Raw genomic sequence first — 14,309 nt, forward strand, 5'->3', positions numbered from 1 at the left:
TAAAAACCATCATTTAAAAACTGCATTTTGTGTTTACTTGTGTTATATTTGACTAATGGTTAAATGTGTTTGATGATCAGAAACATTTTGTGTGACAAACATGCAAAAGAATAAGAAATCAGGAAGGGGGCAAATAGTTTTTCACACCACTGTATGCTGATTAGGAACCAATATTTCCAAGCCAGATAAATGCAAACATTCTCTAAGGCCAAACTTCAAAGCAGTGACTCCCTTGCAGGACAGCAAATACCATTAATAAGTACAGACAGCCTTTTAACTTCTCACCCCCCAGTCCCAACAGTGGGTGCCTAATGGAACCACCCAGTGCACAAAAAAAATGTAAAAGTGTCCCCCTCTGACATTTGCACGTCATGTTGTTACACTGTGGACCCTGAGCTTCGCAATTACGTCTATCTGTGTACTTGTATAAGGCTGAGATGACAATAAAGTTCACTTTGACTTTGACTTTGAAATGTGTGTGTATGTGTACACGTGTACACATCACTGTTTTCAACAAATCAAGCTTAGCAGAAGTTATATCTTTTCAATGTCTTTTGTAGAAAATTGGAAAACAGTATGAATGCAAACAAGACTTCGGTTAGCAAGCATGAAGGGGAAAGAATACACTACATACAGACAAGTTTGGAAACTTGAATTTTCCACCTGGACGACACCACATTAAATGAAATGAATTTGTTCATTTAAACTTGGAGAGTTGATGATAAGAGTCTTTTTTACTTTTGCTATTCTTTGCTCTACTGAAACAAAGCTTACCATTCTTAGACTGCACTCCACTCGAAATCTTTACATTTTCTGAGAGGACAGCCCACACATGCATCAAGAGCTGCAGACATTTTTGGACCACTCTTCCAGATAGCTGGATGACATGCTTCCCATGGCAGGCTTTGGAACTTTTTGTGGATTGATTCCCAGAAGACAATTACGTGCCAAAGTCACAAAACTATGAAATCAAATAAATGCAAATAACTGTTGTCTCTAATTGTTAAATTACAAACAAAATTTACTTAAAGAGATTTTCGTTGTGATTTCCCAAACAATTACATTTCATGTAACCCAACATGCCATTATGAACAAGTCTTTTAATAAGAAAAAGTAGTTCCATGAGAATAACACAGAATATGATGAATCAAACAAAGAGCAAAAAAGGAAGAAGACTGAATCGTTTTGGCACCCCTTAAAAGAGCAAAAATATTGACATGAAAATTATATTCTTTTTGTACCTTTGTAGAAATTCAAGGGTTAATGAGGCTTCTTCTTGGTATGCAAAGTTAAAAATGTAGAAACTTGAAAAGACGTCTGCAGTTGCACTCACATTGATGTGGCAGGACTTCGCCCCTCACACACCATTTGCCTCTCAAGGCTCAGCATCCACTGTTGTGCACTCATGAGTGTGTCACCTGAAACAGAAAATACACATGCTGTATATTTTTTCTATTTTACCTCAGGCTTAATAATTACACGAGATTCTATCCATCCATCCATTTTCCAACCCGCTGAATCCGAATACAGGGTCACGGGAGTCTCCTGGAGCCAATCCCAGCCAACACAGGGCACAAGGCAAGAACCAATCCCGGGCAGGGTGCCAACCCACCGCAGGACACACACAAACACACCAAGCACACACTAGGGCCAATTTAGAATCGCCAATCCACCTAACTTGCATGTCTTTGGACTGTGGGAGGAAACCCACGCAGACACGGGGAGAACATGCAAACTCCATGCAGGGAGGACCCGGGAAGCGAACCTGGGTCTCCATACTGCGAGGCAGCAGCACTACCCACTGCGCCACCGTGCCGCCCCACGACATTCTACAATACCAATAATGAATGACTGAAAAAATTCAAAACATTCTTCAACTTTTCATCAGAGTTTAATTTTTTTTTAATTTCAGACAATATTAGGATTCTTCCCATTACAGAAAGTCAGTCTTCTTGTGAGTAGTGTGTGAGATATTGCAATAGATTTGTCCTCAGTACTTCTTCTTGTCTGTTGTTGAGGGACCACCAATGACATTCAATTAATGGGTTTGGCTCTTACATACAGTACACATTCACAGTAAATCAGTTCATGTGTACGGGTTGGACATCTGTGTATTTAACAAACCACAGATCAAAAAAAAATAAAAGGCCAGAAATTCCAAAAAGCAAAAGGGCTTGGACACACACAGAGACTGCCTGTAGGTGATCAGTACACTGATACTAAAGTTTCAAGCCGAGAAATTGTTATTATTGACACACGCGGACACAACAGCAGGGGCTGCCAGGCATGTCTCTAAACAAAAGCCAGTCAAGCGACAACTGTAAAGTACTGTGAGGTCCTTCACATCCCATTGTGTGCACCCTTTGTTTCTGTAAAAAAAAAAAAATCATCAATACAACCACTGGAAAGCTAAGAGGGAGCGTAAAGTGCAATCTCACAATGAGAAAATACAAGTCTTAGGTCTTTTGCAAAGTAATAATAATAATTTATTTTTTTTGTATAGCCCAAAATCACACAAGGAATGCCACAATGGCCTTTAACAGGCCCTGTTTTTTGACAGCACCCCAGCCTTGACTACCTAAGAAGACAAGAGCAACTCCCAAAAAACTCCTGTAGAGAAACAAAATGGAGGAAATCTTGGGAAAGGCAATTCAGTGAGAGACTCCTTTAGGCAAGCAATTTGTGTCAAAAATTAGGTAAATACAATACAGTACAAAGAACAGAACACAAGTAATCCTCTTCACAGATCGAGATGGCCTGTCTATCATTGCCACTTCAGAAATACAATACAATAGGACAATAGTAATAGTACAAGTACAAAGCAGAATGCAAGAGCAGATTATATCATATACTGTACCTGTATGAGGATTCATTTTTATTCAGAGTCCTGTAGACATCGGCCAACAAGCTACCTCCCCCTTACTGGCCATTCCTTAGCTGAGTCAGTGCCGGGCCAGCCAATTTGATTAAAGGACCCATCTACCCAGTGATTCCAGTGCTCCTTTATCAGAGATGACTTTTCCGTAGTCAGGCAAACAACCTGGCAGTAGGGCTAGTGGCACCAATTGCCACATTTGAGTACCAAGAAGAGAAACAGAATAGGTGAGGGTTAGTACCAAATTATAAATATCATATTACTTATATTTTAGTGCTAATGACTAACAACAGAGATGTGCAGTTAATCAGCAGCTCTAGTCAGGGTATGCTAAACTGAAGTAGTGAGTCTTCAGCAGGGATTTGAAAACTGAAACTGAAGGGCATCTCTTATAGCAGCAGGCAGACCATTCCACAGTTCAGGGGCCCTGTAACTAAAAGCTCAACCTCTCACTGTTACTTTTTAAATCATGGGAATCAAAAGCAGACAGGTATCTTAAGATCTAAATGTGTGGTCTGGTTTGTAAGTCCTGATGTGCTCAGATAAGTAAGCCAGAACTTGGCCATTTAAGGCTTTACATGTTAAAAGTAGCATTTTTTAAATCTACCCTAAAGTTAACCGGGAGCCAGTGTTAAGGATTTAAGAACTGGAGTAATATGTTTGTATTTTCTTGTTCTTGTAATAATTCTTGCTGCAGCATTTTGAATTAACTAAAAGCTGTAGTACTTGGGTGTTGTACCATGTTAACCATTATGGATGTTGTAAGAAGTTAAGCAAAATGACACATTTTATTTGCTAACTAGAAAGATTAAAATATGCAAGCTTTTGAAGCAACCCAGGCCCCTTCTTCAGGCAAGATGTAATCAGGCAATGATTACATCTTGCCTGAAAGCTGTATAAAGAACAATTTTAACATCCAGTGAACACGGCATTGCAGTAGTCAGTCCTACTAGAAATAAATGCATGAATTAATTTCTCAGTATCCTGACTATTTAGACAACACCTTAATTTTCCAAACTTTTAAAGATGGAAGAAACATGTCTTGGACAGTTTTGTAATGTGAGCTTTAAATTACATTTTGGAGTCAAAGTTGTCATCGTGTACATCCCTCCTCGGGCGGATGTGGAGTCAGCGAGTGACATCATCCATTCTGCTGTTGCTAAGTTACAAACGCAGCACCCTGAAGCGCTTGTGCTAATCGCTGGAGACTTTAACCATGTGACGCTGGACAAAACATTACCTGCCTTCTCCCAGTATGTGGACTGTAACAACCGAGGAAATAAGACTATTGATTTACTGTATGCAAACGTTAAAGACGCATACAGCGCCACCCCGCTGCCTGTGCTTGGGAAAGCAGATCATAACCTGGTTCTGCTTCAGCCTCACTATAAACCAAAAGTGAGAGTCCTACCTGCAACCACACGCTCATTCAGGAAGTGGACCCCGGAGGCTGAGAATACTCTGAGAGAATGTTTGGAACTACAGACTGGGATATCCTGCAGGGATCTCATAGTGAGAACATTGAGGAAGTTGTTGACTGCACTACTGACTACATCAACTTCTGTATGGACATTGTAGTTCCAGTAAGAACAGTACGCTGCTATGCTAACAACAAGCCATGGATTACAAGTGACATCAAGGGCCTTTTGAACCAGAAGAAAAGGGCTTTTAAAGACGGTGATCAGCATGAGCTCAAGCGCGTGCAGAAGGAACTCCGAGTCCAGCTCAGGGCGGCGAAGGAGCAGTACAGGAGAAAAGCTGGAGCAGAAGTTGCAGAATAACAGCATGAAGGAAGTGTGGGATGGGATGAAGATCATCACTGGCTGCAGCTCGAAGCGGGGTACCACCATCAAGAGAGACGTGAAGAGAGCAAACCAAATGAACAACTTCTTTAACAGGTTTGACCACCCTAACCCACTCTCACTCTCACCTTGGAGTATTGCACCCTCCACACATCCTTCTGCTGATACCAGCATAGGAGAGACATCCCCACCCATAATTACAACAGCGCAAGTGAGCAGAGAGCTGAGGAGACTTCGTGCCAGCAAAGCAGCGGGTCCAGATGGAGTATCGCCACGACTGCTGAAGGTCTGTGCATCGGAGCTGGGGGGTCCTCTAGAGCGCATCTTCAACCTGAGCCTGGAACAGGGGAGAGTCCCGAGGCTTTGGAAAACATCTTGTATCACCCCAGTCCCAAAGGTATCACGTCCTAGTGAGCTGAATGACTTTCGGCCTGTTGCTCTGACATCACATGTGATGAAGACCATGGAGAGGCTACTGCTTCACCACCTTAGGCCACAGGTTCAACACGCCCTCGACCCTCTGCAGTTTGCATATCATGAGAAGGTGGGAGCGGAGGATGCCATCATCTTTATGCTACACCGATCCCTCTCTCACTTGGACAGAGACAGTGGTGCTGTAAGAATTATGTTTCTAGACTTCTTTAGCGCCTTCAACACAATCCAACCTCTGCTCCTTAGGGACAAGCTGACAGAGATGGGATTAGATTCATACCTAGTGGCATGGATCGTGGACTATCTTAATGACAGACCTCAGTATGTGCGTCTTGGAAACTGCATGTCTGACATTGTGGTCAGCAACACAGGAGCGCCACAGGGGACTGTACTTTCTCCGGTCCTGTTCAGCCTATATACATCGGACTTCCAATACAACTCGGAGTCCTGCCACGTGCAAAAGTTCGCTGATGACACTGCTATCGTGGGCTGCATCAGGAATGGGCTGGAGGAGGAGTATAGGGACCTAATCAATGACTTTGTTAAATGGTGCGACTCAAACCACCTACACCTGAACACCAGCAAAACCAAGGAGCTGGTGGTGGATTTTAGGAGGCCCAGACCCCTCATAGACCCAGTGATCATCAAAGGTGACTGTGTGCAGATGGTGCAGACCTATAAATATCTGGGAGTGCAGCTGGATGATAAATTAGACTGGACTGCCAATACTGATGCTCTGTGCAAGAAAGGACAGAGCTGGTTATACTACCTTAGAAGGCTGGCGTCCTTCAACATCTGCAATAAGATGCTGCAGATGTTCTATCAGACAGTTGTGGCGAGCGCCCTCTTCTATGCAGTGGTGTGCTGGGGAGGCAGCATTAAGAGGAAAGACGCCTCACGTCTGGACAAACTGGTGAGGAAGGCAAGCTCTATTGTTGGCATGGAGCTGGACAGTTTAACATCTGTGGCAGAGCGAAGGGCGCTCAGCAGGCTCCTATCAATTATGGAGAATCCACTGCATCCACTTACTAGTATCATCTCCAGACAGAAGAGCAGCTTCAGCAACAGACTGCTGTCACTGTCCTGCTCCACTGACAGATTGAGGAGATCGTTCCTCCCCCAAACTATGCGACTCTTTAATTCTACCCGGGGGGGTAAACGTTAACATTTAACATTATACATAGTTATTGTCTGTTTTTCACCTGCATTATTATCATTCTTTAATTTAATATTATTTATTGTATCAGTATGCTGCTGCTGAAGAATGTGAATTTCCCATTGGGATTAATAAAGTATCTATCTATCTATCAAAGATAATGCCTAGATTGTGGGCTGATTCAGTAAAACTAATAGTTATTCCAACCAATTTAAATGATGACAAAATATTGTTGCAATCAGCATTATTTCCTCCAATAATAAACATCTCTGTTTTATCTGTGTTTAAAGGCAAGTAGTTCTCATCCATCCACTCCTTTAATTCACTAACACATCTAATTAAAGACAACATCTGAGAAAAGTTATTTGGTCTAAAAGAAAAGGTATAACTGGGTGTTACCTGCATATGATTGAAAATTAACATTATGTTTTCTAATGATAGATCCCAGTGGAGGCATGAAAGTGAAAGCAGTAAAGACCCCAGTACTGAGCTTTGTGGGACTCCATATTGAACTTCTATGTATAACGATGGACTGCTGTCAGTGCATTTCTGTATGTACTAGAATCGATTTGATAAATAAGAACTAAATCACGCAAGGACATTAACTGTAAGCCCATTCCAGCCTGTACAGTAAAATAGAATGGTCATTTGTGTCAAACGCTGCACTTAAGTCTAAAAACATAATTACAGTGGAATTTTCTAGATCAGAGGATAGCAGAAATTCATGTAAAACACGCTTTAGTGCAGTTTCTGTAGTATGACTAGTACAGAACCCAGACTGGAATTTCTCAAAAAAATTGTGATGCATAAGTGTGGGACTAAAGCTGACTGTCAACTACTTTTCAGGTATTTTGGAGAGTTAGGGTAAATTTGATTTGGGTCTTGTGGAAAGAAAGCCCCCGGGCACAGACAGACAGACACCAAATGTCCAAAACACACGTTTATTGCTGTCCTCTCTCTATACAGCACCACACAATGCTCTATTAGCCAAACTTAGTCCCTTCTTTCTCTCTCTGTCCTTGAATTCTTCTACCTCCTCTACTCCTCTCCCCACAAGTGCCGTCTTCCTCCTCCCGACTCCGGCTGATGACTGGAAGGAGGCAGCCTCTTTTATCCCCACCCGGATGTGCTCCGAGTGTCCTCTGATGAACTTCCTGCGGCACTTCCTGGTGTGGTGGAAGTGCCGCATGAGCATCCGGAAACCCTCCGTGTGTCCCTGGTATTCCTTCCACCAGCACCTCCAGGTGGAGCAGAAGTGATGACATCCAGGGCTCCACAATCGTCCTGGCGCCCCCTGGCAGTGGCCACGGGCCCCTATAGGGTTGAGCTTCCATGCTTAATTCCCATGGCCCCCATACAAACCAGGGTGGCTGCCCTCTCGTGGTCTGTGGGAGGCATAGTCCCTCTCCCAGTCCTTCCAGGCGTCCCGACTGGGCACAGTCCCCAGCCGCCCACCACAGTCTCTAGTTATTAAGTATATGTGGGTGAAGGTCTGACTTTTTAAGTAAATGTTTGATAACTGACACCTTGAGGGCATCAGGTACTGTATCATGCAATAATTAACTATTTATAATGCTAAGAATTGGTGCTGCACAAACAGCCATTGTGAATTTTACTAGTTTTATTAGCACTGGATCTAGAGAACAAGTAGTAGGTTTCATTTTAGAAATTAAAATTAAGGCTTTCTGTTCTGTTACAGGATTAAAATTTCTAAAGTGCTGAATGCCAGGCTAGACAGGGTCTGCCAAGCTAGTATGAGGTTTGCACTGTGATGCTGAGATATGGGATCTTATATTTTTAATTTTCTCATTAAAGAAGTTTATAAAGTCTGTATTGCTAATGTCTGTTGGCATTTTGAACTGTAGTTCTGAATTCACATTTGTTAAATTAGCCACTGTTCTAAACAGTACACAAGGATTATTATTATTGTTATGTATTATTTTAGAATAGTAGTCTGAGCAATCTTTAAAGAGAGCTTTTTTATATTTTTTAACATTCTCCGTCCATGCAATTTAAATGAACTGCAGCTTTGTTGTTCTACATCTACGCTACAGATAAACAACAGCCTATGACTTAAGATCACAAGACTGTGGTCTGGATGGTGGTCTAATCAGTCAGCCACACAGTTTTACTGCCATATTTTGGGATAATACAATAGATTCCCTCCAGTTAGGATGAAGAGCATCTCTCTTGAAAAATCAAGGCCTTTCCCAAAATTCATCCCAGTTGTTCACAAAGGCTATGCTTTTATTTGTATGCCAGGTTTCTAGTTAACACTGAAAGGGATGCAATTTGCTATAAATCACATCCCCCCTGTATAATCTTGGTAAGGTGCCACATACAAATCAATTCCGACATTTTCTTTCTGCTATGGTGCATAGGGACATGCAGTTCCCCATTAATACCTCATATTGCTGTAAATAAATATCATTAGTGCCAACATGTAGCAATAAGGTAGATACTTCATCATGAGCCAGAGGATCTAATTTAGCCTGAATGTTAGATACCTTCACCCCTATAAGGCATTTAACATTAACTGCTGGTTTAACATAGTTTAGAATTCTAACATTCTGCATATGGAATGACCAATTATGACCCCTTTCTTCTTTTCAGGATCCATAGGCGTGCTGCAGAGTGCCCAGAATAGTGCCACCAAATTGGTGACCTGGGTGCCGAGGAACTAAATTTTGGCATTTTAGACCGCCATCTCATTGTTCTGTTACTCGGCCTGCGGCTGAATTCGTGCTGTTGATTTCGGCCTCATACTGAGTACAATGGGACCTGGAAAGAGACTGAAGCCAAATCATTAATAGCCAAATTGTATAAACACATCAAGTCAATTCATTTTTCGGTTTGCCTAATTGCTATCAAGTTTCTAACGTGGTCCTCCAATTTGTGTATTTTCCAGACCAATTCTAAATTAACTAAGCATTTTTGGTAGGTGAAGTTGTCTGCACTATCGGCCAGAAAGCCTTAATTGTATGTGAAGCAGGACACACAACATATTAACACGCCCTCAACGGGCAGAGAGCAGATGCAATTTCCATTGTGGCACATGGCTGGGGGTGGCACCCAGCTGGGATGCCCAGGAGGACAGGAGGAGGGCTCATGCCTCCTCCGGACCACAAGAGGGCGACCGCCCTGGTTCCTTTGGGGGCCACGGATACAGAGCTGGGAAGCTCAACCCTGCAGGGGCCCGTGGTCACCGCCAGGGTGCGCCCCAGTGCCAGGAGAGCCCTGTACCTCAGCACTTCTGCCACACCCGGAAGTGCTGGTGGGAAGAAGACTGGGGACACCCGGAGGGCTTCCGGGAGCACAGCCGGCACTTCCGCCACACAGGGGAGTGTCCACGGAGGAGTGTCAGGAAGCACCTGGAGCCCAACCAGGCGTTTATAAAAGGGGCCACCTCCCTTCAGAGAGGGACTGGAGTCGGGCGAGGAGTGGGCGAAGTCTGGTTGGAAAAGAGTGGAGGCGGCCTGAAGGAAGCAGGCACTGAGAAGAGAGGCCTGGACTTTGGGGGACTGCTGCTGGAGGCACTGGGTTTGTGCATAACTGAACCTGTAAATAGTGTAAATAAACGTGTGTTGGGTGACATGATGATGTCCGTCTGTTTGTGTCCGGGCTGCTTCTCACACCATTCAGCACCAAGTTTGTCTTTATTCCTTTCTGTTCCCTTTTTGCTTTCTGCATTCAGCTGAATCATTAGAAGACCATTGGCTATAAATTTTCATCACCCGCTGGGTGATCAACTTCATGCTGTTGGTTACTTTTTCTTGTCGGATGTCGGCATTACTCCAGCTGAACTTTACTGACTAATTTGATTAGTTATCGGCTATTCTTTTCAGACACTGTAAAACTCTATGTGTGTATGTGAGATTCCACTTTCATTCTTCTGCTCGCTGCTCAGCCCCACCAGATGTTGTGTAAAATAAGGAATAAGCTCATTATTAAAATGTTTCTAACATCCCTAAGCTGTCATTTGTTTTTTTTTTTTTTACAATTTTCTATCATTGTTTCAATGTAATTACTTATCTAGGAAATTCTTGCTCTTTGTGGTTTTTGGAATTGTCTTCATGCCACATGCTGCCAGCCTGTTTTTGGCTGCGGCGTGGAGTAATTGGTCATGTAGTGTTCTATATCCTTGGCTGATTGTACTTTCAAGTTGCTGAGCAGCACAAGCAAAATGAATATTTTGGACTGGGAAATGAATCAAAGTCAAAACACCAATGAAAGGGTCATTACCAAACAACACTGACCGCTGAGCGCCAAAAACAAGAATGTTAAGCAAGTTTGGAGACAGAAGGGGAAAAGCTTTAAAATCAGAGCAAGATTAGAAACACATAAAGTAAGGGATTTTGTTTTTAGTGTTTATTCAAATCATGGATAGTGAGTAGAGTATTGTGTCTTTATTTAAACCAGCACTTTGAGAGTCAATGCGTCTTGGTGACACTCGACATGTGCTTAACAGCCACAGATAGCATAGCCATCAAAAGTTCCAAAATTGTGGCACCCATACAAGGAAACACACAAAATGGTGGCGCCCATGAGAAATAAAATGGTAAGAAGATGACAATTAACCAAATAATGATAAAATTTAAATGATCATTAATAAATAATAATGTTTTTTGAAAGTACATTTTAGGCAAGGTTGAATTTATTCCCCATTTGAACAGCTGAAGGAAGCTTATAAGATAGGATGATTGTCTTTATAAATATTTTAATGAGTTCCTTGATGATCATCTTTATTAACTCATTGGAATTGCAGGCACTTTTCTAGGTGCAGGGTATCTTCTGTCTATCAAATTACGCTTCAAATTACGTAATTTTTATTCTTGTCACCATTTTGTTTGATCTCACACTTGTCAGTTTTTTGTTGTCAGAGAATTACTGATATATATTTTTTAAATATCCAACTACCCTTTGTGTTGTATAGTTTTTTTCTTTTATTTTGGCTACCATTTTAGTTTGTTACTGCTGCCCACATTTTGTTAGCTCATCATTAGGGTAGTGTCCTCAGATGTTGTGACTTGTAATAACCGATGCTATAGGTTTAAAGGGTGGCTGAAAGTTCACTTTCCTATATGAACTGTGGAATCAAAACCCAAACAAACTTTTTCTAAAATTTACCGTTGCCTCACATCTTCACTCACTGGTGTCTCAGGCACTGTCTGCGTGCTCTTTCCATGTTCTCCTCATGTCCATATCCAAGTTCCCTTCAGCTTCTTCTCAAAGTCCTTCAGCTACAATCTGACCCCTGACCAGTGAGTGATGTCCCCTTTTGATGGGTTGCCATCCGGGTTTATATTTTCCTCCTCTGAGCCCACTGCTGCTGGTAGAGACTGCAACATCTTGAAAATCTGAAATCTGAAAAAGAAGGTCCAGAAAATGGATGGATAGGTGAGAAACAAATTAAATTAATAAAAATGTATAAAGAGATAAGCGGGTTAGGAAATTGATGGACGGGTGGAGACATGAGCCAATACAATAAACCGACTCAAAGTAAAACTCTAAGGGCACCAGGTCTGCTCTAGGTGGTTGACTGCTGAAGTTCTCAGATTAGTTGATCTCCATTCACTCTACTGAGTGTTAAACAGCCATCACAACGCATCAATCACATGTGTTATCAGAAAAGGACCTTCTCATCCAGAATGGAGAATTTAAACACTTTGTCATACAAATCAGTGGAGTGAATACGAAGAAACAGTGAGGATTTGATCCCGTGTCATTTGCCAATCAAGTGGTGATGTCTGACTTATTCAGTAAGATGAGATTTAGTCAGTCAGTCAGTCATTACCCAACCCGTTATATCCTAACTACAGGGTCACGGGGGTCCGCTGACGCCAATCCCAGCCAGCATAGGGCGCAAGGCAGGAACAAATCCTGGGCAGGATGCCAGCCCACCGCAGGACACACACACCCACACACCAAGCACACACTAGGGACAATTTAGAATCGCCAATGCACCTAACCTGCATGTCTTTGGACTGTGGGTGGAAACCGGAGTACCCGAAGGAAACCCATGCAGATACAGGGAGAACATGCAAACTCCATGCAGGGAGTACCCGGGAAACGAACCCAGGTCTCCTTACTGCAAGACAGCAGCACTACCATTGAGCCACTGTACTGAGATGAGATTTATGAATTATATTGAAAAGAGCAAAAATATAAAGAAAATATTGCAGAGAATAATAATACCATTGCAGGGACAGATTTTCTGTGCTATATAGTGGGCTTTGTGTTGACAATACAAACTACAGTTACTAATGGGAACTCACACTGTAGTTTCTCAATCAGGTGTGATTCTCTCAGGGTCAAACAGCAAGGTCGACATTGAAAATGAACCTGCGTTCTTGTGGCAGAGCAATAAGGTGACGGCAAGTTAAATTTGAGTAAAGAAGGAACTCAATGTTGGCTTAAAAACCTCTGTAAAGAAAACCAAAGTGAACATTCAAATAATCCACTCCGAGTGTCACTGAGTATCAGGAGTCACTTCACTGCGGGAATTCAAGGCTCAGGGCTTCAGCTCGGGTCTCCACTTTCTACTCCATCACACTGGACATCGACTCAGAACCTGCAGGCAGTGACCATCCAGCACACAGTGGTCATCCACATCTGCACTGACATCTACAATTATATTTCTATCTAAATCTAAACATATTCATACAAATAGTTTAAGAAAAATGAATGTCAATATGCAAATGAAATACCTCCAACACTGGATAAGTGTAAATGCTGCCCTCTTGTGGTCTCACAGGCAATTTAAAATAAAAACTTTTCTTATATTTTTAATCCTTGGCACAACTAATTTCCGGCCAATCGTAGCCTCTGCTGTTTGCATTTCCATGTGCTGCTTTTCTCTGAAAGAGCTTTACTGGGTTTTCTCTTGAAGAAATTTGACTGGCTGGTAAGGGGGGCCACCAGGTCATGGCACTTGCTGCCACGGCCCACCTGCCAAGTTGTTTTGCCTGCCTAAGGAAAAGTCATCCCAGATGGAGGATCGCAGGAATCGTGGGAAAGAGGGGTCCTTTCATCGGATTAGCTGGCCTAGCACTGTTTCAGCCGTGGAATGGCCAAACGGGGGAGGCAGCTTGAAGGATGAGGTCTCCAGGACTCTACACAAATCCAAATCTTATTATGGGATATATCATCTTCTGTTAAATTCTGCTCTGTACTTCTAAAATTTATATTTTTTCTTTCTTACTATATTGAGAAATTGTTCTGTTCTGTGTACTGCATTGTACTGTATTGACCCCCTTCTTTTGACACCCACTGCACGCCCAGCCTACCTGGAAAGAGGTCTCTCTTTGAACTGCCTTTCCCAAGGTTTCTTCTATTTTTCCCTACAAGGTTTTTTTGGGAGTTTTTCCTTGTCTTCTTAGAGAGTCAAGGCTGGGGGGCTGTCAAGAGGCAGGGCCTGTTAAAGCCCATTGCGGCACTTCCTGTGTGATTTTGGGCTATACAGAAAATAAATTGTATTGTATTGCATTGTATGAGGTGTGGAGAGGTCGGTGGTGACACACCTGGCAATGAGAGGTTATTGTCTCTCATTCTGTTCTCTCCTATTCTGTTTCTCTTCTCGGTACTCAAATGTGGCACTTGGTGCCACGGCCCACCTGCCAAGTTGTTTTGCCTGCCTAAGTTAAAGTCAGCCCTGATGGAGGATCGCAGGAATTGTGAGAAAGAGGGGTCCTTTCATCGGATTGGCTGGCCCAACACTGTTTCAGCCATGGAATGGCCAAATGGGGGAGGCCGCTTGATGGATGAGGTCTCCAGGAGTCTAAAATTATCCAAATCTTATTATGTGATATCATCTACTGTTAAATTCTGCTCCGTACTTCTAAAATTTACATTTTTTATTGAGGATTTGTTCTGTTCTGTGTATTGTACTGTATTGTATTGACCCCCTTCTTTTGACACCCACTGCATGCCCAACCTACCTGGAAAGGGGTCTCTCTTTGAACTGCCTTTCCTAAGGTTTCTTCCATTTTTTCCCTACAAGGTTTTTTTGGGAGTTTTTTCTTGTCTTCTTAGAGAGTCAAAGCTG

The sequence above is a fragment of the Erpetoichthys calabaricus genome, chromosome 17 (assembly GCF_900747795.2).
Source record: "Erpetoichthys calabaricus chromosome 17, fErpCal1.3, whole genome shotgun sequence".
Lineage (NCBI taxonomy): Eukaryota > Metazoa > Chordata > Cladistia > Polypteriformes > Polypteridae > Erpetoichthys > Erpetoichthys calabaricus.